Genomic DNA, 6,178 nt, shown 5'->3' on the forward strand with positions numbered 1-6,178 from the left:
ACCATCCTTTTCTTGGGGTTGCACTACTGTCTAATGAGTGCATAATGAGGGCGGTACTGCTAATGCCTATACAACGCACCTGCATCAACTAGAACTTTGCTTTACCTTGGTATGATTTTTGGAAAAATGAAAAACCTCTTTTCCATGAAATTGAAAAAAAAAATGTTTTGAAAAGAAAAAAAAGAAATACCTCAGGCTGGGTAATTTATAAAGAAAGGAGGTTTAATTGGCTCACAGTTCTGCAGGGTGTACACGAGGCATGGCACTGGTAGCTGCTTTGCTTCTGGTGAAGCTTTGGGCTGCTTACAATCATGGTGGAAGGTGACGCGGGCGCAGGCATCTTACGCAGGGAGAGCGGAAGCAAGAGAGAGAGAGAGAGAAGGGAAAGGTGCCACACACTCTTAAACAACCAGCTCTCTTGAGAACTCACTTACTACCAAAGAGATGGTGCAAAGTCATTCCTGAGAGATCTGCCCCTGTGATCCAGTCACCTCCCACCAGGCCCCACCTCCACCCAATACTGGGGATTACAATTCAACACGACATTTGGTGGGGACACCATTCAGACTACATTACAGCACTTCATGTTCTAGTGTAAATATATATTTTGCTAATGTTAAATCAAATGTATAATAGATCATTGGTTTGGACTGAGCTCCTGCACTAGGCCCAACAGACAAAACCAAAGTGGAGTCAGTCATGCTGAAGTTCTACACCAACCTGCCGAAACTAGGATCTTTATCTGACCTTTCAACAAACCAGGACACAGAGATAACAGCCAAATCCCTAAACAGGCCAGTTTTCGCCAGGATGATAAGAAAGTTCCTTAAATCAACCTCCTCTGCTCAGCTCATCAGAACACTCATTCTGTTTTATAGTATGAGGTGTTGCCCGATTCTAGAATTGCAAATAAAAGCCAATTAAAATTTTTTAAAAATATTTTTTAAATTCTTTATTCTTTTTAATAGTGATAGGGTCTCACTATATTGCCCAGGCTGGTCTCGAACTCCCAAGCTCAAGCAATCCTCCCACGTCAGTCTCCCAAAGTTTTAGAATTATAGGCACGAGCCACGGCACCTGACCTCAATTAAGATCTTTTGTTGTTGTTGTTGGTTTTGTTTTTTGAGACGGACTCTCACTCTGTCGCCCCAGCTGGAGTGCAATGGTGCGATATTGGTCTAATGCAACCTCCGCCTCCTAGGTTCAAGCGATTCTCCTGCCTCAGCCTCCTGAGTAGCTGGGATTACAGGCACATGCCACCATTCCCAGCTAATTTTTGTATTTTTAGTAGAGACAGGGTTTCAGCATATTGGCCAGGCTGGTCTCGAACTCCTGACCTCAGGTGATCCACCTGCCTCAGCCTCCCAAAGTGCTGGAACTACAGGCGTAAGCCACAGCACTTGGCCCCAAATAAGATCTTAAAACTAAATTTGTTGTGATTTTGTCTTTTGACACTAAACATGATACCCAGTCTTGAAGTCATAGAGAAAAATGGCAACAGATTGACTACATACAACTTTAAAACTTTTGTTTGGCAAAGGAAAACATGGAGATAAAAAGATAACACACAGGCTGGGAAAACGTATTTAGAACATATATAACAGAAAAAATTTATGTTAAGCACTCCTGCAAATGACTAAGACTATAACCAACAACTCAGTAGAAAAATGACCAAAGAATATAACAAAGGTGAACCAAAAAATAAGAATTATAAAAAAGCAATAAACAAATAAAATATTCAACCTCATCTTCTGAAAAAATGCAAACAAGATGCCCATCAGGTTGGCAAACATTTTACATACTAATAATATTGGCATACTCTTTTTAGAGAAATAATTTGTTATACTTACCAAAATCTAATTTTTTTTTTTTTTTTTTTTTTTTGAGACAGGACTCCTGGGCTCAAGCAGTCCTCCCACTTCAGCCTCCCAAGTAGCTGGGATCACAGGAGCACACCACCACACCTGGCTGCAAAATGTAAGTGACTTTATCTTCCTTTCTTTCTCTTGACCCAGCAATTCCACATTTAGGTATCTGTCCCTGACAACCCAACACATAAAATTCTTATATGTGTATAAGCATATGTACAAGAGAAATTATTAAAGGAATAGGTATACTAGTGAAAAATTGGAAATAACCTAAATGTTCATTAATAGATTTAGTAAATATATTATTGAAATTTATTCTATAGATTATTAGGGCAATTGTTTAAAAGAATAAGGTAAAGCTATGTATAATGATATATGAAGATTTCTGAAACATATTGTCATGTTAAAAATAACATGCCATAGGACAATATCATATTTCACCATTTAAATAAAAATAGTGGGAAAAGCCCCATAACTTGTTGAGAGTCATTACCTTTGATGATGGGATAGAAGTGGGAAAAAAGGTGGGTGAATAGGAACCGTCACTTTTCACTCCATTTACATTGGTATTACTTTGATTTTTAAAAAATGTGTTTTCATGAATTACTGTGTAGTTTAGAAATATAAATGCTTTCCCTTTATTTTACTATTGTATTCTTTCTCTCTTGCTCTCCTTTAATAAAATTCTCAGGCAGGATGTGACAGAAAGAAAACAGTAACTTTTATTGACTTCCGTACCTCACACTTGTGTTCCAGTGTTTGGCTATTTATGATTTCCTTCCTGTGCTCTGACAGTCTCTAATTTTAGGTATGCCTTTATGGTTAGAAACAGCTTTTTGTTTTGTTTGAGTTTTTAAGCCAACAATCTCAGGAAAGAGCTATGCTTCTGTAACACTGTCGTTTAGGGGTTTTTTTTTTGGCCCCCATCTCATAAAACTAGCCCAGAATGCTTTTACTACCCCAGACAAAAATGGACCATTTAAGAATAGGTTCCTAATTTGTTGTTAAACGCTAATTATGAGAATTAGATAATAACTTGTATTCCTGAAAATAAGCATAATGGGAAAGCGTCTTCGGGAAATTGATGGGAATTCTGGATATAAAAGATGCAGTGTGGTTATCTTAAATTGAAAAGTGAAAATAGCAAAATGGCTAAGAAAGCCTTAACATAAAACATTAATTGGGGTTTAATGATGTAATCTTAGCAGTGGGAAAGACACATAATAACATTCTATCAAATCTTTGTTAGCCTTCCTTGTAATTTTGTCTTAACTATAGCATCGAAGAAAGTTGTGTACAATTCATTTTATGAATCAGAATCCATTTATTTTATATTGTTTTCATTCTTTTACCCAAGAGAGATTCATAACTTGTTTTTAATCACTTCTTTGATTTTAAACCAATAGTGTCTGCCAACTGGGTAATATTTCCCATTAAAACATTATCTTCTATAATTGATATAATTGCTTCATAAAGAGATAAACCACAGCATAATTCCACAGTCTTTGGGTTTATAAAATCTAATTATGTTCACAACACAATATTTTATTCTTAGTGATCTTAAAAAGAACATAAACTTGAACAAAGCCCAGACATTTATGGTAAAGTAATTGGGAAAATCAAGTTAATTATTGCATATAGAACTGCCTCTATTAGCAGCCCCTGAGACAAAGCCCTTTTTGCAGTCATTAATCTGAGTATAGGAAGGTTTGGTTCTGGTCCCCTGAGCCTGCATTAACAGCCTGTGGCTGAAGTGCAGAGTAAGGTTCAGGCCTAAAGTACTGGCTTCTCAAGGTTTGTCCAGGACCCCAGTCTCCTAAGTACAGAAGAACAGAGCTCCTAGCCTCAGCTTTTCATGTTACTTCAGAGGCAAGTGTGGAGAAGAGAGAGGGAGAGGCAGAGGGTGCAGGTATGACCTCCAAGGTGTGTTTCAACAGGAGATTTGCTTTCATCCATTTTACATTTGAGGATTCTAGAACAGATTGCTTTTTTTTTTTTTTTTTTTTTTGAGATGGAGTCTCTCTCTGTCACCTAGGCTGGAGTGCAGTGGCACAATCTTGGCTCACTGCAACCTCCATCTTCCGGGTTCAAGCAATTCTCCTGCCTCAGTTTCCTGAGTAGCTGGGATTACAGGCAGGCACTGCCATGCCCAGCTAATCTTTGTATTTTTAGTCGAGATTGGGTTTCACCATGTTGGCCAGGCGGCTCTCGAACTCGCGACCTCAAGTGATCTGCCTGCCTCAGACTTCCAAAGTGTTGGAATTACAGGCGTGAGCCACTGCGCCTAGCCAACAGATTGCATTTGGAGAAAGACAATCAATTGTTAAAATTTATTTTTGAAAACCTTTGCTCAATGCCATAGTCATGTGCTGTCTCTTTGTGAAAGGGAGAATGACTAAATATGTAAGAACTAGCCACTCAAGGGAACGTACTGGAAGGCCAAACAGCAACCCACATTACCTGAGAACCACATCTTAAAAACTCATAAGCCTCTCTTCAATACTATTTATAACTAAAAAGAAATCCTAATTTTAGTCTGGGTGCAGTGGTTCATACCTATAATTCCCAGTACTTTGAGAGGCCAAGGCGGGAGGATTGCTTGAGCCCAAGAGTTTGAGTCCAGGCCTGGGCAAAACGGTGAGACTCTGTCTCTACAAAAAATTTAAAATATAGCTGGGTATGGTGGTGTGCACTTGCTACCCAGGAGGCTGGGATAGGAGAATCGCTTGGGCCTGGGAGGTTGAGGCTGCAATGAGTCATGATTGTGCACGAGCCTGAGTGACAGAGCAATACCCTGTTTAAAAAAAAAAATGAAAGAAATTCTAATTAAACACACACACACCTGCACGCACACAAAGCAAACACCCCTAAACTGTACTTGACTTGCACCTCCTCCTATTGTTTTTATGTTAGAAAAGGGAGGGAGAGGGAGAGAAAGATACTAGAACAGGAGGAAACGATATTCCTTAATCAGCATTAGTGTTGTCCAGAACTATGGCACTCCATTTTGCTTCAGCATTCTTAGGTATTAACCTGACTTTCTTTGTATTTCTCTTCCCTTCTTCCCTCTGATTGGTAACTTGAGAGGCTTTTTCTCTCTTCTTCCTTCCCCTTTACCCATACCAAGAAGCAGGACATGCCCCTTTAGGAATCAGCGACTTAAAAGATTGTGAGACTCAGAGAAAGAAAGTTAATAATAGGCCCAAGAGCTAGCTAGAAAGATGAAAAGGTATGCACTTGTCCTCAGAATCTGCAGAAAATTCTGGCTTAAGAAAGTAAAGATGGGAGGTGGGGTGTGGTTAGGGTGGGAGATAATCATGGGCAAGTTGTACAGGAGGCAAAGAAGTAAAGATATTAGCCACTCAAGACTTTCTCTATAGAAGGATTTGTCAGTGGCAAGCTGGCTCCTACCTGGGACTCAGATGAACGTCAGTATCACTTCTTGGGAATGATCTTTCCTGACCACCTGGTGTAAAGTGGCCACCGAGTTGCTATCCACCACATTTTCCCATTTTACCTCTCTACACAGCACTTATTATCTGACATTTTCCTCTTTTTTTCTGCCTCTCTCCACCCCCTACCTCTGGCCTCTTCCCCACTAAAATGTAAGCTCCTTGGGGGCAATGACTTGTCCTAATTTACTGTCTGTCTCTTCCCCCTAGAATATAAGCCCCAAGACTGCAGGGATTGACTCGTTTTGTTAAATCCATATCCTTCAAAGGGTGTTGCACATATAACAGTGAGGGCATTCAATAGTTCAACGAATCCTTCTTTAATAAAAGATTTATAGAACGAAATCTTTTCTCCCCTGCGAAGGTTGCATTGTGATAAAGCAGCTTAAATTTTTCCCCCGAGTTGGGACAAAGGCAGGTACATTGTTCCCATTGCAGGTATAGCCTCAATTTCTAGTCCATTGGGACCAACAAGGGCTAATGGCAAAGATAGAATCAGAAGTGTATCTTTTGTGCTGAATAGTGATGTGGGTTAAGACACCACAGAATGAGAAAGCAGCTTCCTTCCCACTCTAGGGGGCGAGAAGGAGGCACTCGCTGCAGTGGAAACATTTGCAGAAGATCAAATAATGCTGTAATCCTTTAAGCTTGATAAAAGCTTTTTTTCATGTGTGATAGATTACAATTATAGTGAAATGTACTATAAAAATATTCTTCACATGTTACCAGATGTCTTCATCAGGTTTGCAAACATTAAAGATTTATCTTAGTCTTTCGTTATTTCGAACTCAAATACTACCTCCTTCTTGGCTTCTTTATGATCCTCCTTTTGCAAAAGAATCAAGCAAAGGCATATGA

General features: G+C 39.3%; 1 non-coding gene across 1 annotated transcript; it reads left to right on the forward strand.

Moving 5' to 3' along the window:
• On the forward strand, positions 1–126 carry LOC114675226 (U4atac minor spliceosomal RNA). The gene has a single exon (XR_003726321.1). It is a non-coding gene; the product is annotated as a U4atac minor spliceosomal RNA (small nuclear RNA).
• Positions 127–6,178: the final 6,052 nt, after the last annotated feature.

This window comes from Macaca mulatta, chromosome 1 (genome assembly GCF_049350105.2).
Source record: "Macaca mulatta isolate MMU2019108-1 chromosome 1, T2T-MMU8v2.0, whole genome shotgun sequence".
NCBI classification, from domain to species: domain Eukaryota; kingdom Metazoa; phylum Chordata; class Mammalia; order Primates; family Cercopithecidae; genus Macaca; species Macaca mulatta.